Source organism: Balaenoptera acutorostrata, chromosome 1 (genome assembly GCF_949987535.1).
Source record: "Balaenoptera acutorostrata chromosome 1, mBalAcu1.1, whole genome shotgun sequence".
Classification (NCBI taxonomy): Eukaryota; Metazoa; Chordata; class Mammalia; order Artiodactyla; family Balaenopteridae; genus Balaenoptera; species Balaenoptera acutorostrata.
Window position 1 is genome coordinate 51,337,223 of NC_080064.1, and position 26,592 is coordinate 51,363,814.

The 26,592-nt window shown below is 36.7% G+C and overlaps 1 protein-coding gene across 1 annotated transcript in view; it reads right to left on the minus strand.

The window, feature by feature from the left end:
- The window catches only part of LOC103014389 (cytochrome P450 2J2), a 125,953-nt gene that overhangs the window by 57,396 nt on the left and 41,965 nt on the right, over positions 1-26,592 (minus strand). The gene's annotated exons all lie outside the window — the stretch shown is intronic.

The window sequence follows — 26,592 nt, forward strand, 5'->3', positions numbered from 1 at the left end:
TAGCATCACAATTTTTATGGCTGCTACCTGAAGGACTAGCTTCTGACTCACCCATCTCTGGAAGGTGATAGGTCCTGGCATTTGCTAGTTCCCTGGGACCTCAAGGAACTATAAGGCAGTTTTGACCTTGTACAAGCACCTGCCCAGCTCGTTCCCCTTGGCTAGGAGCTGAGTGAGCAGGCAATAAAGTTCAGCTCCCAGCTGCTCCCTGGAAAGGGTTTGACTGCACATCTGGCAGTCTGACTTTTCCAGCTGCTGCCTGAGGATTTGCCTTCTAACTAGCCTGCATCTGGTAGATAATGGGGTAGGCAATTATTAGTCCTCTCAGAGCTTAAGTGGGCATGTGGGCACTGCCTGTGGCTTTTCCCCTTAGCTCGCTCCAGTGAAAAAAACCAAGCCTCCAGCTTCTCCCTGGAAGGAGTTGAACTACACAACAAGTGTCGTGATTTTTCCAGCTTCTATCAGAGGGTCTAACTTGCCTGTCTCTGGGAGGTGATGGGGCCCAGCCTGTACTTCTCCCCCAGGGTCTACAGAGAAAGCAACAATTTTTAATGTCCCTGCATGCTCTCCCCATGACTCCTCCTCCTCCTCCTCTCAGCTCACTCCAATAACACCCAGCTTTCAGCATCTCTTTAGAAAGGGTTAGACTGCATACTAGTGCTCTGACTTTTGCAGCTGCTGCCTGAGGGTCTGGCATCTAACTTGCCTGTCTCTGGGAGCTGACAGGACAGGCAATGACTAGTCTCTTGGGAGTTTGAACAGGTGTGCAGACACTTCCTGCAGCTCCTACCCTCAGCCTGCTACAGTGATAAAATCAAGCCCTCAGCTTCTCTCTAGAAGGAGGTGGACTTCACATCAAGCCCCCCCCCCCCACTTTCCAGCTGCTACCCAAGGGACAGGCTTCTAACCCACATGTCTATGAGACCTAACATGACCCAACATTTGCTAAGACCCTGGGGGCAACAGAGAGCAAAGCAGGCCATTTGAAAGGGTGGTTGGTCTGAATGAGGTTGTAGAAATTTGCCACAGTTCCTCTCCCAAGTTCACTGCAGAGCAAGTGAGTGATAAACTCCAGCTTCCAACTTCTCACTAAGGAGAAAAGGAATTGGTTTACTCATCTAGTACCCCAACTTTTCTAGCTGTTATTTGAGCTACTGGCTTCTTTCTTGCCTTCTTGAGGCACTGAGGACTTGGCATACTTTATTCTCCTGGGGGACACTAAGAACAAAGATGGCAGTTTGGACAAGCACAAAGGTTTGAGAGGCACCCAGGATCTCTGGCCAGGATGATTGGTGAGGTTTATTTCCTATACTATGAGGCCAGTCCATGAAGACTGAGAGAGGTGGGTGTTTAATGTGCAGAAACCAACATAGAGAGTCAAAGGAAATGAAGAAAGACGGAAATATGTTCCGAATAAAAGAACAAGATAAGTCTCCAGAAACTGACCCTAATAAAATGGAGATTTGTGATTTTCCTGACAGAGGATTCAGAATAATGGTCATAAAGATGCTCACCTAGGTCAGGAGAGCAAAGCATGAACAAAGTGAGAATGTCAACAGAGAGGAAATTTTTTAAAGTACCAAGCAGAAATCACAGAGCTGAAGAATACAATAACTGAACTGAAAAAAATTTAAATGGGCTTCAGAACAGAATAGATCAAGCAGAAGAAAGCACTGACAAACTAAAAGGCCACTGGCAATCAGAGGGGCAAAAAAAAAAAAAAAAAAAGAAAGAGAGAAGATAGCTTAAAGGACTTATAGAATATTCATTATGAGAGTCCCAGGAGGAGAAGAGAGAAAGGGGAAGAAAGTTTATTCGAAGAAATAATAGCTGAAAACTTCCCAAACCTGGGGAAAGAAATAGCCACCAAGGTCCCTGAAGCACAAAAGACACAATATAAAATGAAAAAGACACATTATAATCAAATTGTCAAAAGTTAAAGACAGAATTTTGAAACAGCAAGAGAAAGGTGACGTGTTACATACAAGGGAAGCCCTGTAAGACTATAAGCAGATTTTTCATCAGAAATCTTGCTGTCTAGAAGGGAGTTGCATGATATATTCAAAATGCTGCAAAAAAAAAAAAAGAACAAACCCTGCTAACCATGAATACTATACCTGATAAACCTGTCCTTCAAAAATGAAGGGGAGAAAAATACTTTCTCAGCTAAGCAAAAGTTGAAGGATATTAAACAGCCACATAAGAGCATAAGAAGTTATGAAACTCATTAGTAAAGGTAAATATACAGACAAAAACAGAATTCCATATGACTATTTCAGTGGTGGATAAATCATTTTTCATTCTAGTAAAAAGTTGAAAGACAAAAGTATTAAAAATAACTAAAACTAAATTATGTTATTGGATATACAATATAAATAGAAGTATATTGTGACATGACCATATAATGGGGAAGGAGAGAGGAAAGTGCAGATTTGTTTGTAAGTGGAGTTGTTATCACCTTAAATAGACTGTTACAACTATATTTTATATAAGCCCCATGTTATCCACACAGAGAATACTTAAAGAAGTTACACAAAAGAAAAGGAGAAAGGAATCAAAACAAATAATAGCAACAACAACAAAACACAAAGACAGTTGGAGAGAAAAAAAAGGACAAGAGAACTATAAGACAAATAAATCAGTTAACAAAATGGTAATAGGAAGTCCTTTTCTATAAATAATTATTTTAAATGTAAATTGATTAAGCTTCCCAGTCAAAAGATATAGAGTGGATGAATGGATGAAAATCCAAGACTATGCGCTATCTACAAGAAAGAAGCGGACAGGCTGGAAAATGAAGGGATGTTAGAAATGTAACATATCCCTTTCTTACAGCAATTGAAAGAAAGCAGAAGTGGCTATACATATATCAAACAAAATAGACTTTAACTCAGAAAGTGTCTCTAGAGACAAAGAATGTCATCATGTAATGATAAAGAGTCAATTCAACAAGAAGATAGAACAATTGTTGGGTGCAATATATATATATGCACCCAACAGGGCACCTAAGTACATAAAGGAAATACTGACAGATATGAAAGGGGAAATTGAAAAAAATACAATAATAGTAGGAGACTTTAATAAGTCTCACTTTCAATAATGCATAGAACATCCAGAAGGAAAATCAATAAAGAAACAGCTGACTTGACCAATACTATAGACCAAATGAACCTAACCGATACACACAGAACTTTCCACCCAACAGCAGGCACACATGGAACATTCTCCAAGATAGATCACGTTAATTAACAAAACAAGTCTTAGTAAATTTAAGATCAAAGTCATACCAGCTATTTTTTTTACCACAATAGAATGAAACTAGAAATCAATAACATCAAGAAAATGGGAAAATTTACAAATACGTAGAAATTAAACAACATACTCTTGAACAACCATTGGATCAAATGGGAAATAAAAAGAAAATTTTAAAAATATCTCAAGATAAATTAAAATGAAAACACAATGAAACTATGGGATTCAGCAAAGCAGTATTAAGAGGGAAATTTATCGGAATAAATTCCTACATTAAAAAAAAAAAAGATCTCAGGGAGAGCAGCCATGATGGCAGAGTAGAAGGACCCTGAGCTCACCTCCTCTCACGGACACACCAAAATCACAACTAAGTGCAGAACAACCATTGATGAAAAAGACTGGAACCTACCAGAAAAGATCTTATACAACTAAAGACATAAAGAAGCAACCACCATGAGATGGGTAGGAGGGGTGGACTCATGATATAATCAAATATCATACCCCCAGGTGGGCAACCTACAAACTGGAGAATAATTATATATAATAATTATATTATAATAATTTAATTATTATAATAATTATTATAGGGAATTCCCTGGTGTCACAGTGGTTGAGAATCCATCTGCCAACGCAAGGAACACAGGTTCAATCCCTGGTCCAGGAAGATCCCACGTGCCGCGGAGCAACTAAGCCCATGTGCCACAACTACTGAGCCTGTGCTCTAGAGCCCACAAGCCACAGGTACTGAGCCCACGTGCCACAACTACTGAAGCCCGCCTGCCTAGAGCCCATGCTCCACAACAAGAGACGCCACTGAAGTAAGGAGCCAACACACTGCAATGAAGAGTAGCCCCTGCTCACTGCAACTAGAGAAAGCCTGCACACAGCAAAGAAGACACAACACAGCCAAAAATAAATAAATTAAATTTATAAATAATAATTATTATAACACACAGGGTCTTGTGCACACTAGGACCCAGGGAAAAAAGTGGTGATTCCATAAGAGACTAGGCCAGACTTACCTGCTAGTATTGGAGGATCTCCTGCGGAGGCGGGGGGTAGCTGGGGCTCATTGCAGGGACAAGAACACTGGCAGCGGTAGCTCTGGGGTGTACTCATTGGCGTGAGCCCTGTTGGAGGCTGCCATTTTCTCACCAACACCTGGCCTCACCCAACAGCCTGTAGACTCTAGTGCTGGGACTCCTCAGCCAAAAAAACCAACAGGGCAGGAACACAGCCCCAGCCATCAGCAGACAGGCTACTTAAAGTCTTCCTGAACACAGAGCTGCCTGGTAAACATACCCCATGACACGGCCCTGCCCACTAGAGGGACAAAACCCAGTTCCACCCACCAGTGGGCAGGTACCAGACCCTCCCACCAGGAAGCTTGCACAAACCTCTTAGCATCAGCCATTAGGGGACAGACAGCAGAAGCAAGAACTACAACACTGCAGCCTGTGGAAGTGAAACCACAATCTCAGAAAGTTAGACAAAATGAGATGGTAGAGGAATATGTCACATATGAAGGAAAAAGATAAAACCCCAGAAGAGCACCTAAGTGAAGTGGAGGTAGGCAATCTACCTGAAAAAGAATTCAGAGTAATGACAGTAAAGAGTATCCAAGATCTCGGAAAAATAATGGAGGCACAGAGTGAGAAGATACAGGAAATGTTTAAGAAAAAGCTAGAAGAACTAAAGAACAAAAAAACAGAGATGAACAATACATTAACTGAAATGGAAAATACACTAGAAGGAATTAATAGCAGAATAACTGAGGCAGAAGATAGGATAAGTGACCAGGAAGACAGAATGGTCAATCACTGACACCGAACAGGATAAATAAAAAAGAATGAAAAGAAATGAAGACAGAAGAGACAGCTGGGACAACATTAAATGCAACAACATTCGCATTATAGGGGTCCCAGAAGGAGAAGAGACAGAAAAAGGACCTGAGAAAATATTGGAAGAGATAATAGATAAAAACTTACCTAATATGGGAAAGGAAACAGTCCCCCAAGTCCAGGGAACGCAGAGAGTACCAGACAGGATATACCCAAGGAGGAAAGCACAAAGACACACAGTAATCAAATTGACAAAAATTAAGGACAAAGAAAAAATATTAAAAGCAACAAGGGGAAAGCAACAAATAACATACAAGGGAACTCCCATAAGGTTATCAGCTGATTTCTCAGCAGACACTCTGAAGGCCAGAAGGGAGTGGCATGATATATTTAAACTGATGAAAATGAAAATCTTACAACCAAGAATACTCTACCCAGCAAGGCGCTCACTCAGATTCAACAGAGAAATCAAAAGCTTTAAGGTCAAGCAAAAGCTAAGAAAATTCAGTGCCACCAGACCAGCTATACAACAAATGCTAAAGGAACTTCTCTAGGTGGAAAAGAAAAGTCCATAACTAGAAACAAGAAAATTATGAATGGAAAAGCTCACTGGTAAAGGCAAACATACAATAAATGTAGGAAGCAATCTGCACACAAATATGATATCAAAACCAGCAATTGTGAGAACAGGAGAGCACAAATGCAGGATATTGGAAATGCATTTGAAAGAACAAATTAAAAGAACAGCAAATTAAAACAATCTTGTTCATCTATATACTGCTATACCAAAACCATACAGTAACCACAAACCGGAAATCTACAATAGATATACACAGAAAAAAGAAAAAAGAATCCAACTCAACACTAAAGTTAGTCATCAAATTGCAAGAGAAGAAAACAAAAGAGGAAAGGAAGAAAAAAGACTTAGAAAAACAAACCTCAAAAAGTTAACAAAATGGCGATGAGAACATACATGTAGATAATTACCTTAAACATAAATGGATCAAATGCTCCAACCAAAAGACATAGACTGCCTGAATGGACACAAAAACAAGACCTGTATATATGCTGTCCACAAGAGACCCAATTCAGATCTAGGGACACATACAGACTGAAACTGAGGGGAGGAAAAAAGGTATTCCATGCAAATGGAAATCAAAAGAAAGCTGTAGTAGCAATACTCATATCAGACAAAAATAGACTTTAAAATAAAGACTGTTACAAGAGACAAAGAAGGACACTATGTAATGATCAAGAGACTGATCCAAGAAGAAGATATAACAATTGAAAACATATATGCACCCAACATAGGAGTACCTCACATCCATAAAAGGAGAAACTGACAGTAACACAATAATAGTGGGGGACTTTAACACCCCACTTCCATCAATTGACAGATCATCCAGACAGAAAATCAATAAGGAAACACAGGCCTTAAATTACACGTTAGACCAGATGCACTTAATTGATATTTATAGAGCAGTCCATCCAAAATCAACAGAATACACATTCTTAAAGTGCACATGGAACATTCTTCAGAATGGATCACATTCTGGGCCCCAGAGCAGGCCTCAGTAATTTAAGAACATTGAAATCATATCAAGCATATTTCCCGACCACAATGCTATGAGATTAGAAATGAACTACAAGAAAAAAAAAATGTAAAAAAAAACCCCACAAACACGTGGAGGCCAAGCAATATGCTACTAAACAACCAATGGATCACTGAAGAAATCAAAGAGGAAATCACAAAATACCTAGAGACAAATGAAAACGAAAGGACAATGATCCAAAACCTGTGGGATGCAGCAAACACATTTCTAAGAAGAAAGTTTATAGCAATACAATGTTATCTCAAGAAACAAGAAAAATCTCAAATAAACAACCTAGCCTTACACCCTAAATCAACTAGAGAAAGAAGAACAAACAAAACCCAAAGTTAGTAGAAGGAAAGAAATCATTAAGATCAGAGCAGAAATAAATGAAATAGAGACTAAGACAACAATAGAAAAGATCAATGAAACTAAAAGTTGGTTCTTAGAAAAGATAAACAAAATTGATAAATCTTTAGCCAGACTCATCAAGAAAAAAAGAGGACTCAAATCAATAACATTAGAAATGAAAAAGGGGAAGTTACAATGGACACCACAGAAATACAAATGATCATAAGAGACTACTACGAAAAACTATATGCCAATAAAATGAACAACTTAGAAGTGGACAAGTTCTTAGAAAGGTGTAATCTCCCAAGAATGAACCAGGAAGAAATAGAAAATATGAACAGACCAATTACCAGTACTGAAATTGAATGAGTAATTTAAATACTCCCAACAAACAAAAGTCCAGGACCACATGGCTTCACAGGTAAATTCTACCAAACATTTAGAGAAGAGTAAACATCTATCCTTCTGAAAATATTCCAAAAAATTGTAGAGGAATGAACACTCCCAAACTCATTCTATGATGCCACCATCAGCCTGATACCAAAACCAGACAAAAATAACACAAAAAAAGAAAATTATATGCCAATAACACTGATGAATAGATATAAAAATCCTCAACAAAATGCTAGCAAACGAATCCAACAATACATTAAAAGGATCATACACCATGATCAAGTGGGATTTATCCCAGGGATACAAGGATTTTTCAATATCTCTAAATCAAACAGCATGATACACCACATTAACAAATTAAAGAATAAAATCTATATGATCATCTCAATAGATGCAGAAAATGCTTTCAAACATTCAACATCCATTTATAATAAAAGTTCTCCAGATAGTGGGCATAGAGGGTACATACATCAACATAATAAAGGTCACATATGACAAACCCACAGCTAACATCATACTCAATGGTGGAAAGCTGAAAACATTTTCTCTATGATCAGGAACAAAATAAGGATGCCCACTCTCACCACTTTTATTCAACATAGTTTTGGAAGTCCTAGCCACGGCAATCAGAGAAGAAAAAGAAATAAAAGGAATCCAAATTGGAAAAGAAGTAAAACTGTCACTGTTTGCAGATGACATGATACTATACATAGAAAATCCTAAAGATGCTATCAGAACACTACTAGAGCTCAAAAATGAATTTGATAAAGTTGCAGGATACAAAGTTAATACACAGAAATCGGTTGCATTTCTATACACTAACAACAAAATAGAAGAAAAAGAAATTAAGGAAACCATCCCATTTACCATCACATCAAAAATAATAAAATACCTAGAAATAAACCTACCTAAGAAGACAAAAGACCTATACTCTGAAAACTATAAGACACTGATGAAAGAAATTGAAGATGACAAAAACAGATTTAAAGATATACCGTGTCCTTGTATTCAAAAGAATCAATATTGTTAAAAAGAACATACTAAACAAGGTAATCTACAGATTCAATGCAATCCCTATCAAAATAAAACTGGCATTTTTCACAGGTCCAGAATAAAAAAATACTTTTAATTCATTTGAGACACAAAAGACCCTGAATAGCCAAAATAAACTTGAAAAAGAAAAACGAAGCTGGAGGAATCAGCCTGCCTGACTTCAGACTATAAATTTGCAGAAATCGGAACAGTATGGTACTGGCACAAAACCAGACATATAGATCAATGGAATAGGGTAGAATGCCCAGAAATAAACCCTCACACTTATGGTCTATTAATCTATGACAAAGGAGGCATGAATACACAATGGAGAAAAGACAGCCACTTCAATAAGTGGTGCTGGGAACATTCTCTAACACCATATACAAAAATGAACTCCAAATGGTATAAAGGCCTAAATGTAAGACTGGGTACTATAAAACCCCTGGAGGAAAACATAGGCAGGACACTCTTTGACATAAATTACAGCAATATTTTTTGGATCCGTCTCCTAGAGTAATGGAAATTAAAAAAAAAAAGAGACTTAATTAAATATAAAAGCTTCTAAACAGCAAAGTAAACCATAAACAAAATGAAAAGTCAACCTAGAGAATGGGAGAAAATATTCGCAAACAATGCAATGGACAAAGGCTTAATTTCCAAAATATACAAACAGCTCACACAGCTTAATATCACAAAAAACAAAAATCTCAATCAAACAATTGGCATAGGCCTTAAATGGTCATTTCTCTAAAGAAGACATAGAGATGGCCAACAGGGACATGAAAAGATGCTCAATATCACTATTAGAGAAATGCAAATCAAAACTTCAATGGGGTATCAACTCATACAAGTCATAATGGCTATCATCAAAAAGGAATGAAATTGGGTCATTTGTAGAGATGTGGATGGACCTAGAGTCTGTCATACAGAGTGAAGTAAGTCAGAAAGGGAAAAAACAAATATTGTATATTAACGCATATATGTGGAATCTAGAAAAATGATACAGAGGAACCTCTTTGCAGGGCAGGAATATAGATGCAGATGTAGAGAACGAACATGTGGACACAGGGGAGGAAGGGGAGGATGGGACGAACTGAGATTAGGATTGACATATATACACTACCATGTGTAAAATAGATAGCTAGTGGGAACCTGCTGTATAGCACAGGGAGCTCAGCTCAGTGCTCTGTGATGACCTAGATGGGGGTGGGAGGGAGGTCCGAGAGAGGGGATATATGTATACACATAGCTGATTCACTTTGTTGTACAGCAGAAACTAACACAACATTGTAAAGCAACTATACTCCAACAAAAAATAAAGTTAAAAAAAGTCTATAAATAATAAGTGTTGGAGAAGGTGTGGAGAAAAAGGAATCCTCCTATACTGTTGCTGGGAATGTAAATTGGTGCATCCACTATGGGGAACAGTATGGAGCTTCGCAAAAAACCTAAAAGTACAATTAACATATGATCCAGCAATCCCACTCCTGGGCATATATTCAGACAAAACTATAATTTGAAACGATATATGCACCCCAGTGTTCATAGCAGCACTACTTACAATAGCCAAGACATGGAAGCAACCTAAATGTCCACTGACAGATGAATGCACAAAGAAAATGTGATATATATATATATATATATATATATATATATATATAAATAAATTAAAAATATGGAACATTACTCAGCCATAAAAAGAATGAAATAATGCCATTTGCAGCAATACAGATGGAACTAGTGATTATCATATTGTGAAGTCAGAAAACAAATACCATATGATATCACTTACATGTGGAATCTAAAATATGATACAAATGAACTTATTTACAAAACAGAAATTGACTCACAGACGTAAAAAACAAACTTGTGGTTACCATAGGGGAAAGGGGGGAGGTATACATTAGGAATTGGGGATTAACATATACACAGTACTATATATAAGATAGATAAACTAGCATAATACAAAAGAAAATCATCAAACCATAAAAGGCAAAAGAAAAAGGATCAAATAAAAAATACAAAATCAACAGGAAAACAAGGTTTAAAATGGAAATAAATACATATCAATCAATAATTACCTTAAATATCAATGAACTAAATACTCCAATCAAAAGATATAGAGTAGCAGATTGGATTAAAAAAAACCAAGAGCTTACAATATGCTGCCTAAAAGTATCCCAATCTAGGGCAAAGGACACACATAGATTGAAAGTGAGGGGATGGAAAAAGATATTTCATGCAAACAGAAATGACAAGAAAGCAGGGGTTGCAATACTCATATCAATCAAAATAGACTTTAAAACAAAGGCTATATGGGGGGGGAAGGTCCAAGAGGGAGGGGATATATATATACATATAGCTGATTCACTTCACTGTACAGCAGAAACTAACACAACATTGTAAAGCAATTATACTCCAATTTAAAAAAAGGCTATAAAGAAAGATAAAGAAGGACACTAAATAATAATAAAAGGATCAATAAACGGAGAGGATATTACACTCATCAATATTATGCACCCAGTATAGGTGCACCCAAATACTAACAGACATAAAGGGAGAAACTGACAGGAATACAATAGTAGTACGATATTTTAACACCCCACTCATATCAATGGACAGATCTTTGAGACAGAAAATCAATAAGGAAACAGAGATCCTAAATGACATAATAGAACAGTTAGACTTAATTGATACTTTCAGAAAATTACATTAAAAAAAAAGCAGAATGTACATCCTTATCAAGTGCACATGGAACATTCTCTAGGATGGACCACATACTAGAGCACAAATCAAGCCTCAACAAATTTAAGACTATAGAAATTATTTCAAGCATCTTTTCTGAGCACAATGGCATGACATTAGAAATCAACAATAGAAAAAAGAAACAAGAATAAACAATTACATAGAGACTAAACAACATGCTACTAAAAAACAAATGGGTCAATGATGAAATCAAAGAAGAAATTAGAAAATAGCTTGAAGCAACTGACGATGAAAACAGAACCATACAAAACCTATGGTATGCAACAAAAGCAGTTCCTAGAGGGAAGTTCATAGTGATACAGGCCTTCTTTAAGAAAAAAGTAAAATCTCAATTAAACAACCTAACCCACCACTTAAAAGAATTAGAAAAAGAAGAACAAACAAAAACTAAAGTCAGCAGAAGGAAGGAAATAATAAAGTCAGAGAGGAAATAAATGAGATTTTAAAAAATTAAAAAATAAATAAAACCAAGAGCTGACCTTTGAAAACATAAACAAAATTTACAAACCTCTGGCCAGGCTCACCAAGGAGAAAAGGGAGAGGACCCACATAAACAAAACTAGAAATGAAAAAGAGACATAACAATTGATACTGCAGAAATACAAAAAACCATAAGAGAATACTATGAACAATTATATGACAACAAATTGGACAACCTAGAAGAAATGGACAACTTTCTAGAAACAGAGCCCACCAAAACTGAATCAAGAAGAAATAGATCACTTGAGCAGACCAATAACTAGAAATGAAATAGAATCTGTAAAAAAACAAAAACAAAAATAAAAAAAACTCCCTACAAACAAAAGTCCAGGACCAGAGGGCTTCACTGGGGAATTCTACCTAACATACAAAGAAGAACTTATACTGATCCTTCTCCAACTCTACCAAAAGATTGAAGAGGAAGGAACACTCCCCCAAACATTCTATGAATGTTCTTCATTCTATGATGAAGCCATCATCACCCTGATACCAAAACCACACAAAGACACTACCAAACAATAAAATTACAGGCCAATATCTTTGATGAATATAGCTGCAAAAATTCTCAGCAAAATATTAGCAAACCGAATCCAACAACATATAAAAAAGATCATACACTATGACCAAGTTGGATTCATCCCAGGGTCACAAGGATGGCTCAACATATGCAAATCAATTGATGTGATACACTACATCAACAAAAGAAAGGACAAAAACCACATGATCATCTCAACAGACTCAGAAAAAGCATTTTATAAAATTCAGCATAGATTCATGATAAAAAAAACCTTTAGGAAAATGAGTATAAAGTGAACATATCTCAACATAATAAAAGCTATTTATGACAAACCTGGAGCCAATATAATACTCAATGGTGAAAAGCTGAAAGCCTTCCTGCAAAAATCTGGAACAAGACAAGGATGCCCACTCTCACCACTTCTATTCAATACAGTATTGGAATTCCTAGCCACAGCAATCAGACAAGAAAAAGAAATAAAAGGTATCCAAAGTGGAAGGGAAGAGGTACAATTGTCATTATATGCAGATGACATGATACTATTTATAGAAAACCCTAAAAAATCCACACAAAAACTATTAGAGCTGATAAAGGAATTCAGGCATGTAGCAGGATAAAAGATTAACATACAGAAATTGGTTGCATTTCTTTACACTAACAATGCAGTATCAGAAAGGGGATGTAAACAAACAATCCCTTTTAAAATTGCATCCCCCCCCCAAAAAAAAGACTGAGGAATAAGCCTCACCAAAGAGGTGAAAAACATATGCTGAGAACTACAAAACATTAAAAAAGGAAATTGAAGATGATTCAAAGAAATGGAAAGATATCCCATGCTCTTGGATTGAAAGAATTAACATTGTTAAAATGACCATACTACCCAAAGCAATCTACAGATTTAATGAGATCCTTATCAAATTACCCATGACATTCTTCACAGAACCAGAACAAAAAATCCTAAAATTTATATGGAACCATGGAAGACCCAGTATTGCCTAAGAAATCCTGAGGAAAATGAACAAAGCAGGAGGTATAACCTTCCCAGACTTCAGATGATATTTACTACAAAGCTACAGTGATTAAAACAGTGTGGTATTGGCACAAAAACAGACATTTGGATCAATGGAACAGAACAGAAAGCCCAGAAAAAAACCCACACAGCTATGGCCAATTAATCTTTGACAAAGGAAGCAAGAGTATACAACGGGAAAAAGTCTCTTCAGCAACTGGTGCTGAGAAAGTTGAACAGCTGCATGTAAATCAATGAAGTTAGAACACACCCTCACACCATATACAAAAATAACCTCAAAATGGCTTAAAGACTGAAACGTAAGATATGACACCATAAAATTCCTAGAAGTGAACATAGGCAAAACATTTTTTGACATAAATCATACCAATGTTTTCTTAGCTCAGTCTCCCAAGGCAATAGAAATAAAAACAAAACTAAACAAATGGGACCTAATCAAACTTACAAGCTTTTGCACAGCAAAGGAAACCATAAACAAAACAAACAACCTACTGAATGGGAGAAAATATTTGCAAATGATACCACTGACAAGGGCTTAATTTCCAAAATACACAAACATCTTATACAACTCAACAACAAAAAACAAAGCACCCATTCAAAACATGGGCAGCGGACCTAAATAGACATTTCTCCAAAGAAGACATACAGATGGCCAAGAGGCACATAAAAAGATGCTCAACATCACTAATTATTAGAGAAATGCAAATCAAAACTACAATGATGTGTCACCTCACACCAGTCAGAATGGCCATCATCAAAAAGTCTACAAACAATAAATGCTGGAGAGGGTGTGGAGAAAAGGACACCCTCTTACAGCATTAGTGGGAATGTAAATTAGTATAGCCACTATGGAGAATAGCATGGAGGTTCCTTATAAAACTAAATATAGAGCTACCATATGATCCAGCAGTCCCACACCTGGGCATATATCCAGAGAAAATCATACTTCATAAAGATACATTACCCCAGTGTTGATTGCAGCACTATTTACAATAGCCAAGTCATGGAGCAACCTAAATGTCCATCAACAGATGAATGGATAAAGAAGATGTGGTACGTATGTACAATGGAACTCAGCCATCAAAAAGAATGAAATAGTGCCATATGCAGCTACATGGATGGACCTAGAGATTATCATAGTAAGTGAAGTAAATCAGACAGAGAAAGACAAATATGATATCACTTATATGTGGAATCTAAAAAGTGATAGACATGAACTGATTTACAAAACAGAAACAGACTCACAGACTTAGAAAACAAATTTCTGTTTACCAAAGGGGAAAGGTGGTAGGGGGGAGGCAGGATAAATTAGGAGGTTGGGATTAACATATGCACACTACTATATATAAAATAGATAACCAACAAGAACCTACTGTATAGCACAGGGAACTTTACTCAATACTCTATAATAACCTATATGGGAAAAGAATCTGAAAAATAATAGATATATGTATATGTATAACTAAATCACTTTGCTGTACACCTAAAACTAACACAACATTGTAAATCAACTATACTTTAATAATTTTTTAAAAAATTTAAAAACTAAAGGTCTCAAACAACATACTCTTAACCTTCAAGGAACTAGAAAAAAAAGTAATCCCAAAGTTAGCTAAATGTTAGAGCGAAAATATACCAAATAAAGGAGAATGATAGAAAAACAACAACAAACCTAAGGGTTGGGTTTTTGTTTTTGTTTTGTTTTTTGTCAAAGATAAGCAAAATCAGGAAAACCTTAGACTAAGAATAAAGAAAACTCAAAATCATAAATTAAAGAGAAGACATTATAATGGATGCCTCAGAAGTAAAAAGGATCATAAAAACTATTATGAATAATTAAATTGTATAAAATTGAATAATCAAAAATGTATAAATTCCTAGAAGCATTCAACCTCCCAAGAACAAATCAAGAGAGAATAGAAAGCCTGAACAGATCAGTAACAAATAAGGAGATTGAAACAGTAATCATAGACCTGCCCACAAAGAAAATCCCAGGGCCAGATGGCTTCATGAGTGAATTCTACCAAACATTCAAAAAGAATTAATACTAATTCTTCTAAAATTCTATCAAAAAATAAAAGCAGGAACACTTCCAAACTCATTTTATGAGGCCAAAATAACTTTGATACCAAAGTTAGACAAAGACTTCACAAGAAAGGAAAACTACAGGCCAATATCTCTAATAAACACAGATGCAAACATGTTTAATCAAATACTAGTAAATCAAATTTCAGCAGCATATTAAAAGGATATAAACCTTGACCAAGTGGGTCTTATCCTTGAGATAAAAGTATGCTTCAATATATGTAAATCAATCAATGTGATTCACCACATCAATAGAATGAAAGATAAAAATCACGATTATCTCAGCAGATGCAGAAAAAGCATTTGACTAAATTCAACACCTATTCATGATAAAAAAAAAAACTCAACAATATAGGTATAGAAGAAACTTACATCAATACAATAAAGACCATATATGAAAACCCCATATCTAACATCATAATCAACTGTGTGTGTCTATGTCGTGGGGAGACTAGAAACTTTTCCCTTAAGAACTGGTACAAGACAAAGATGTCCACCCTCACCACTTGTACTCAACATATTATTGGATGTCCATACCAGATCAATTAGACAAGAAAAAACAAATGAGTCATTTAAAATGGGAAGGAGGAAGTAACATTATCTCTTTGCAGATTTCATAAACATATATGTAGAAAACACTAAAGACTCAACCAAAAACAACTGTTAGACCAATTTTAAAACTTCAGTAAAGTTGCAGGATAAAAATTGACATACAAAAATTGGTAATTCTATAATACACTAACAATGAACTATTCAAAAAGGAAATTAGGAGAGCAATCCTATTTACAATAGCAACAAAAAGATTAAACATACTTAGGAGTAAACAATCAAAGAGGTGAAATATTTGTACACTGAAAAGTATAAAACACAAGGAAATTTAAGAAGACATAGATAGTTGTAACAACATCCCATGTCCATGGATTGGAAGAATTAATATTGTAAAAATGTCCATACTACCCAGAGTGATCTAGAGATTCAATGTTATCCCTATCAAAATGCCAATGGCATTCTTTACAGAAATAGAAAAAAAAATCCTAAAATTCATATGGAAACACAAAAGACCCTGAATAGCCAAAGCAATCTTGAGCAAGAAGAACAAAGCTGGAGGCATTACACTGCCTGCTTTCAAACTATATTACAAAGTTATTGTAATTAAAACAGACATATATAGCTCTTCCACCATGTGAGGTACAAAGAAAAATCTGTGACCGCATGTGGGGTCTCAGCTGACCACGATGACACCCTGATCGCAGACTTCCAGTCCCCAGAACTGTATTTTCCAGTCAGGACAAGATGGCAGAGTAGAAGGACCTGACTTCACCTCCTCTCATGAAAACACCAAAATCACAACTAACTACTGAACAACGATTGACAAAAAAGACTGGAACTTACCAAAAAAGATATTCTACTTCCAAAGACAAAGAAGAAGCCACAATGAGACGGTAGGAGGGGAGCATTCACAATACAACCAAATGCCATACCCACTGGGTGGGTGACCCACAGACTGGAAAATAATTATATTGCAGAGGTTCTCCCACCAGAATGAGAGTTCTGAGCCCCATCTCAGGCTCCCCAGTCTGGGGGTCTGTCATTGGGAGGAGGAGCCCCCAGACCACTTGGCTTTGAAGACCAGCAGGGCTCGACTACAGGAAATCCACAGGACTGGGAAAAACAGAAACTCCATTCCTGGAGGGTGCATACAAGTTTTTGTGTACCCAGGGAAGAAAGCACTGACCTCAAAGGAGCCTGGGCCAGACCTACCTGCTGGACCTGCAGGGTCTCCATGGGAGGCAGGTGGTGGCTGTGCCTAACTGGGGGACAAGGACACTGGTGGCAGAGTTATTGGGAAGTACTCATTGGTGTGAACTGTCCTGGAGGCCGCCATTTTGACACTGAGATTTGGCCCCATCCAACAGCCCTTATGCTCCAGTGCCAGGACATCGTAGGCCAAACAACCAACAGAGAGGGAACACAGCCCTACCTATCAGCACACAGCCTGCTTAAAGTTGTCCTGAGCCCACGACCGCCTCTAAACACACCCTTTGACACAGCCCTGCCCACCAGAGGGACAAGACCCAGCACCACTCACCAGAGGGCAGGCACTAGTCCCTCCCACTAGGAAGCCTTCACAAGACTCTTAGACCAGCCTCACCCACTAGAGGGCAAACACCTGTGGGACCACAAACACAGAAAGTTAGACAAAATGAAATGGCAGAGGAATATATTCCAGAGGAAGGAACTAGATAGAATCCCAAAAGAACAACTAAGTGAAGCAGAGATAGGCAATCTCCCTGAAAAAGAATTCAGAGTAATGATAGTAAAGATGATCCAAGATCTTGGGAAAAGAATGAGGCACAGACTGAGACGATACAATAAATGTTTAACAAAAAGCTAGAAGATATAAAGAACAAAAACAACAACAACAAAACACAGATGAACAATACAATAACTGAAATGAGGAATACACTACAAGGAATCAATAGCAGAACAATTGAGGCAGAAGAACACATAAGTGAGCTGGAAGACAGAATGGTGTAAATCACTGCCACAGAACAGAATAAAGAAAAAAGAATGAAAAGAAATGAGGACCTGAGGTCTCAAACTCATTTCAGAGTTTAAGAGACCTCTGGGACAATATTAAACACAACAACATTTGCATTATAGGGGTCCAAGAAGGAGAAGAGAGAGAGAAAGGGTCTGAGAAAATACTGGAAGAGGTAATAGCTGAAAACTTCCCTAACCTGGGAAGAGAAACAGTTCCCCAAGTCCAGGAAGTGCAGAGAGTCCCATACAGGATAAACCCAAGGAGGAACATGCTGAGTCACATTGACAAAAACTGACAAAAAATTAAAGACAAAGAGAAAATATTAAAAGCCACAAGGGAAAAGCAACAAACTACATACAAGGGAATATCCATAACCTTATCAGCCGATTTTTCAGCAGAAACTCTGCAGGCCAGAAGAGAGTGGCATGATATATTTAAAGTGATAAAAATGAAAATCCTACAACCAAGAATACTCTACCCAGCAGGGCTCTCTTTCAGATTCGACAGAGAAATCAAAAACTTTACAAACAAAAGCTAAGAGAATTTAGCACCACCAAGCCAGTTTTACAACAAATGCTAAAGAAACTTCTCTAGGCAGAAAAAAAAAGGCCAAAACTAGAAACAAGAAAATTACAAATGGGAAAGTTCACCAGTAAAGGCAAACATACAGTAAAGTTAGGAAATCATCTGTACACAAATATGATATCCAAACCAGCAATGATGAGAAGAAGAGAGTACAAATGCAGGATACAGGAAATGCATTTGAAATTAAGAGACCAGAAACTGAAAACAACCTTGCATACATATAGACTGCTATATTAAAATCTCATGGGAACTGCAAACCAAAAATCTACAACAAATATACACACAAAAAAGAAAAAGAAATCCAAAGCCAACACTAAAGATAGTCATCAAATCATAAGAGAAGAAAACAAAAGAGGAAGGGAAGAAGAAAAGACCTACAAAAACAAATACAAAACAATTAACAAAATGGCAATAAGAATATACATTTCAATAATTACCTTAAGTGTAAATAGACTAAATGTTCCAATCAAAAGCCATAGACTGGCTAAATGGATACAAAAACAGGACCCATATATATGCTGTCTATAAGAGACTCACTTCAGATTTAGGGACACGTACAGACTGAAAGTGAGGGTATGGAAAAAGGTATCCCATGCAAATGGAAATCAAAAGAAAGCTGGAGTAGCAATACTCATATCAGACAAAATAAACTTTAAAATAAAGTCTGCTACAAGAAACAAAGAAAGACACTACATAATGATCAAGGGATCAATCCAAGAAGAAGATATAACAATTGTAAATATATATGCACAGAACACAGGAGGACCTCACTATATCAGGCAAGTGCTAACAGCCATAAAGGGAGAAATCGACAGTAACACAATGATATTGGGGGACTTTAACACCCCACTTACATCAATGGACAGATCATCGAGACAGAAAATCAGTAAGGAAATACAGGCCTTAAATGACATATTAGACCAGATGAACTTAATTGAAATTTAGAGGACATTCCATCCAAAAGCAGCAGAATGCACATTCTTCCCAAGCGCACACAGAACATTCTCCAGGATAGATCACATCTTGGGCCAAAAAGCAAGCCTTGGTAAATTTAAGAACATTGAAATGATATCAAGCATCTTTTCTGACCACAATGCTATGGGATTAGAAATCAACTACAAGAATAATACTGCAAAGAACACAAATACGTGCAGGTTAAACAATATGCTACTAAACAACCAATGGATCACAGAAGAAATCAAAGAGGAAAAATACCTAAGAGACAAATGAAAATGAAAACATGACGATCCAAAAGCTATGGGATGCAGCAAATCCAGTTCTAACAGTAAAGTTTATAGCAATACAATCTTACCTCAGGAAACAAGAAAAATCCCAAATAAACAACCTAACCTTACACCTACATCAACTAGAGAAAGAAGAGCAAAAAAAACCCAAAGTTACTAGAAGGAAAGAAATCATGAAGATCAGAGCAGAAATAAATGAAATAGAGACAAAGAAAACAATAGAAGAGATCAATGAAACTAAAAGTTGGTTCTTTGAAAAGATAAACAAAACTGATAAACCTTAGCTAGATTCATCAAGAAAAAAAGGAAGAGGGCTCAAATCAATAAAATTAGAAATGAAAAAGGAGAAGTTATAACAGATACCACAGAAGTACAAAGGATCATAAGAGACTACTACAAGCAAACATATGCCAATAAAATTGACAACCTAAAAGAAATAGACAAATTCTTAGAAAGGTACAATCTCCCAAAACTGAACCAGGAAGAAACAGAAAATATGAACAGACCAATCACAAGCATAGAAATTGAAACTGTGATTTTAAAACCCCCAACAAACAAAAGTCCTGGACCAGATGGCTTCACAGGTAAATTCTACCAAACATTTAGAGAAGAGTTAACATCTATCCTTCTGAAACTATTCCAAAAAATTACAGAGGAAGGAACACTCCCAAACGCATTCTATGAGGCCACCATCACCTTGATACCAACACCAGTCAAAATATCACATAAAAAGAAAATTACAGGTCAATATCACTGACGAACATAGACACAAGAGTCCTCAACAAAATACTAGCAAACCAAACCCAACAGTACATTAAAAGGGTCATACACCATAATCAACTGGGATTTATCGCAGGGATGCAAGAATTTTTCAATATCCACAAATCAATCTGTGTGATACACCACATTAACAAATTGAAGAATAACAACCATATGATTATGTCAATAGATACAGAAAAAGGTTTTGACAAAATTCAACACCGATTTATGATTAAAAACTCTCCAGATAGTGGGCATAGAGGGAAACTTCCTCAGCATAATAAAGGCCATATATGACATAGCTAACATCATACTCAACAGTGAAAAGCTGAAAGCATCTCCTCTAAGAACAGGAACAAGACAAGGATGTCCACTCTCACCACTATTATTCAACATAGTTCTGGAAGTCCTAGCCACGGCAATCAGAGAAGAAAAAGAAATAAAAGGAATACAAATTGGAAAAGAAGAAGTAAAACTGTCACTGTTTGCAGATGACATGATACTATACATAGAGAATCCTAAAACTGCCACCAGAAAACTGCTAGAGCTAATTAATGAATTTGGTAAAGTTGCAGGATACAAAATTAATGCACAGAAATCTCTTGCATTCCTATACACTAATGATGAAAAATCTGAGAGAGAAATTATGGAAACACTCCCATTTACCATTGCAACAAAAAGAATAAAATACCTAGGAATAAACCTACCTAGGGAGACAAAAGACCTGTATGCAAAAAACTATAAGACACTGATGAAAGAAATTAAAGATGATACCAACAGATGGAGAGATATACCATGTTCTTGGATTGGAAGAATCAACATTGTGAAAATGACTATACTACCCAAAGCAATCTACAGATTCAATGCAATTCTTATCAAATTACCAATGGCATTCTTTACGGAACTAGAACAAATCATCTTAAGATTTGTATGGAGACACAAAACACCCCGAATAGCCAAAGCAGTCTTGAGGGAAAAAAACGGAGCTGGAGGAATCAGACTCCCTGACTTCAGACTATACTACAAAGCTACAGTAATCAAGACAATATGGTACTGGCACAAAAACAGAAACATAGATCAATGGAACAAGATAGAAAGCCCAGAGATAAACCCAAGCACCTATGGTCAACTAATCTATGACAAAGGAGGCAAAGATATACAATGGAGAAAAGACAGTCTCTTCAATAAGTGGTGCTGGGAAAACTGGACAGCTACATGTAAAAGAATGAAATTAGAACACTCCCTAACACCATACACAAAAATAAACTCCAAATGGATTCGAGACCTAAATGTAAGACCGGACACTATAAAACTCTTAGAGGAAAACATAGGAAGAACACTCTGACAAATCACAGCAAGATCTTTTTTGATCCACCTCCTAGAGTAATGGAAATAAAAACAAAAATAAACAAATGGGACCTAATGAAACTTAAAAGCTTTTGCACAGCAAAGGAAACCATAAACGAGACAAAAAGACAACCCTCAGAATGGGAGAAAATATTTGCAAACGAATCAACAGACAAAGGATTAATCTCCAAAATATATAAACAGCTCATTCAGCTCAATATTAAAGAAACAAACACCCCAATCCAAAAATGGGCAGAAGACCTAAATAGACATTTCTCCAAAGAAGACATACAGATGGCCAAGAAGCACATGAAAAGATGCTCAACATCACTAATTATTAGAGAAATGAAAATCAAAACTACAATGAGGTATCACCTCACACCAGTTAGAATGGGCATCATTAGAAAACCTACAAACAACAAATGCTGGAGAGGGTGTGGAGAAAAGTGAACCCTCTTGCACTGTTGGTGGGAATGTAAATTGATACAGCCACTATGGAGAACAGTATGGAGGTTCCTTAAAAAATTAAAAATAGGGGCTTCCCTGGTGGTGCAGTGGTTGGGAGTTTGCCTGCCAGTGCAGGGGACACGGGTTCGAGCCCTGGTCTGGGAGGATCCCGCGTGACACGGAGCAACTGGGCCCGTGAGCCACAACTGCTGAGCCTGCGCATCTGGAGTCTGTGCTCCGCAACAAGAGAGGCCGTGGTTGTGAGGGGCCCGCGCACCGTGATGAGGCGTGGCCCCCACTTGCCGTGACTGGAGAAAGCCCTCGCACAGAAACGAAGACCCAACACAACCAAAAAATAAATAAATAAAAAAAATTTAAAAAAAAATTAAAAATAGGTTTACCATATGATCCAGCAATCCCACTACTGGGCGTATACCCAGAGAAAACCATAATTCAAAAAGACACATGCACCCCAATGTTCATTGCAGCTCTATTTACAATAGCCAGGACATGGAAGCAATCTAAATGCCCATCGATAGACGAATGGATAAAGAAGTTGTGGTACATATATACAATGGAATATTACTCAGCCATAAAAAGGAACGAAACTGAGTCATTTGTTGAGACTTGGATGGATCTAGAGACTGTCATACAGAGTGAAGTAAGTCAGAAAGAGAAAAACAAATATCATATATTAACACATGTATGTGGAATCTAGAAAAATGGTACAGATGAGCTGGTTTGCAGGGCAGAAGTTGAGACACAGATGTAGAAAACAGACATATGGACACCAAGGGGGGAAAACTGTGGTGGGGTGGGGATGGTGGTGTGTTGAATTGGGTGATTGGAATTGACATGTATACAATGATTTGTATAAAATTGATGACTAATAAGAACCTACAGTATAAACAAACAAAAAAACAAAACAACTAATACTAAACTTTCATTGGGTTATCTGTATGGAAATATGTTAATATATATGTTTCAGACATTATGTGAAACTTCTAAAAATCTTATATGTTCTGGTATAATGTTATAAGTCATAATTCTAGTTATTACTTTAAAATGTATATCTCAGAAAAAACTAAATTTCCTTGTCAATTGCACTATTATGAACTTTCATCAAATCTTTAACCATGGTCATTTTTAAGTCTTTTGTCATTTACAGACAGTTCTGGGTGTACTCTGATGCTTTTGCAAATATGTTCCTATAAAAGGGTTTCATCTTCAAGGAATTCATAGAAAAGACTCTGACAAGTACACGTTTCTGGTAACTGTACTGCTGAACTGAATGAATAAGCATTTTCAGAACTCTAATGAAAAACTGATGAACTCATAAAAGTGCTAACAAAAGATCAAGATAAAAAAAATTAATTACATGGGACTGAGTGAACTGATGAGGATGATTATAATTTTTGTGACTTTCTGTTTGAATTAAAAAAAAAATCCCACAAGGACTCAGAGGCAAAGAATACAGAAATCAATTTTCACTGCAAAGTAAAGGAGCTGTTACAGTGGAGGATTACTGGACTGAATGTCAATATTATGACATAATATGAGTGTGTTTCGTGTTTGGTAATTGCAATCATTGTTGCTTTTGTTGTGGTCATCCATTTACAATGCTTGGTGTCGGTCTATTTATCTCTTGTAAAAATAAAATACAGTGTGTGTGTGTGAAAAAAAAAAAGAATCAAGAACAGATGAATACAAAGGATGATGGACAAAGGACGAACAGATGATGTACAAAACATATGGACACTTCTTAATACCCCCAAACCAGAAACAATCCCAATAAATATCCATCATCTGGTAGATATGTATTATATCCATAAAATGGAACACTATTCAACAATAAAAAGGAACAAAGTGCGGAAAAAAAAAAAAGAAAAGAAGTAAAACTGTTGCTGTTTGCAGATGACATGATACTATACATAGAAAATCCTAAAGATGCTACCAAAAAATTACTTGGGTTCATCAATAAATTTGGTAAATTTGCATCTATAGATTCCATGCAACCCCTATCAAATTACCAATGGTATTTTTTTGCAGATCTAGAACAAACAGATCTTAAAATTTCTATGGAAACACAGAACATCCTGAATGGCCAAAGCAATCTTCATAAAGAAGAATGGAGCTGGAGGAATCAGGTTCCCTGACTTCAGGCTATAGTATAAAACTACAGTAATCAAAACAGTATGGTACTGGCACAAAGAAGACTTATAGATCATTGGAACATGATAGAAGGCCCAGAAATAAACCCACACACTTATGGTCAATTAATCTACAACAAAGGAGGCAAGAATATACAATAGAGAAAAGAGAGTCTCTTCAATAAGTAGTGCTGAGAAAACTGGACCACTACATGTAAAAGAATGAAATTAGAACATTCTCTAACACCATATACAAAAATAATCTCAAAATGGATTAAAGACCTAAAAATATGTATATATGTGTATAACTTAGTCACTCTGCTGTGACTCACACAGCAGATTGGCACAACAGTATAAATCAACCATACTTTAATAAAAAAAAGAAAAAGAAAAAAATGGAGTAAAGACCTAAATGTAAGACTGGATACTATAAAACTCTTACAGTATAGCATAGGCAGAACACCCTTTGACATACATGACAGGAATATCTTTTTGGACCCACCTCCTAGAGCAATGAAAATTTTTAAAAAATAGACGAATGGGACTTAATTAAACCTAAAAGCTTCTGCATAGCAATGGATACCATAAACAAAAAGACAACCCATAGAATGGGAGAAAATATTTGCAAAGGATGCAACAGGCAAGGCATTAATTTCCAAAACCTAAAAACAGCTCATGCAGCTTAATATCAAAAAACAAACAACCCAATTAAAAAAGGGGCAGAAGACCTAAATAGACATTTCTCCAGAGAAGACATACAGATTGTCAATAAGCACATTAAAAGATGCTGAATATTGCTAATTATTAGAGAAATGCAAATCAAAAGTACAATGAGGTGTCACCTCACGCCAGTCAGAATGGCCATCATCAAAAAGTCTACAAACAATAAATGCTGGAGAGGGTGTGGAGAAAAGGGAACCCTCCTACAGTGTTAGTGGGAATGTAAATTGGTACAGCCACTATGGAGAATAGTATGGAGGTTCCTTATAAAACTAAACATAGAGCTACCATATGATCCAGCAATCCCACTCCTGGGCATATATCCAGAGAAAACCATGATTTGCAAAGATTCAGGCACCCCAATGTTGACTGCAGCACTATTTACAATAGCAAAGACATGGAAGCAACCTAAGTGTCCATCAACAGATGAATGGATAAAGAAGATGTGGTACATATATACAATGGAATATTACTCAGCCATAAAAAAGAATGAAATAATGCCATCTGTAGCAACATGGATGGACCTAGAGATTGTCATACTGAGTGAAGTAAGTCAGACAGAGAAAGACAAATATATGATATCACTTATATGTGGAATCTAAAAAAAGGGTACAAATGAACTTATCTACAAAACAGAAATAGAATTACAGATATAGAAAACAAACTTATGGTTACCAGGGGGTAAGGGGGGGATGGATAAATTGGGAGATTGGGATTGACATATACACATTACCATATATATAAAAGAGATAACTAATAAGGACTTACTGTATAGGACAGGGAGCTCAACTCAATACTCATAATGGCCTATATAGGAAAAGAATCTAAAAAAGAGTGGATATATGTACAACTGATTCACTTTGCTGTACACCTGAAACTAATAAACATTGAAAATCAACTATACTCCAATAAAAATTTTTTAAAAAGGAACTTAAAGACAGGGCAATAGGAGCAAGAATCAAGATGGCACAATAGAAGGACGTGGAGCTCAACTCCTCCCACAAATACATCAAAAATACATCTACAGGTGCAACAATTCTCACAGAATACCTACTGAACACTGATAGAAAATCTCAGATGCCCAGAAATGCAAGGAAGATCTCCCTCATAACTGGGTAGGATGAAAGGGGAAAAAGTAAAAGATAGAAGCAGGACAGGACCTGTGCTCCTGGGATGGAGCTGTGAAAGAGGAAAGGTTCCCACACCCTGGGAAACCCCCTTACCAGAGGAGAGATCAGCCAGGACGGAAAGGGAAATTCAGAGGCTTGGAGGAGAGTGCAAGCAGCCTGTTTGTCTCAGGTTGAACAGAGAGAGAACAGCACAGAGGATCCATGCTACTTTGCTGCAGTCCCCAGCCTAAGAAGTGTGCCTGCTAGTACATGCAGGGGCTGAGTGCTGAAACAAACTTCAGAGGACAGACCCAGGGAGAGGACTGGGGTTAGCTGTGTGGAGA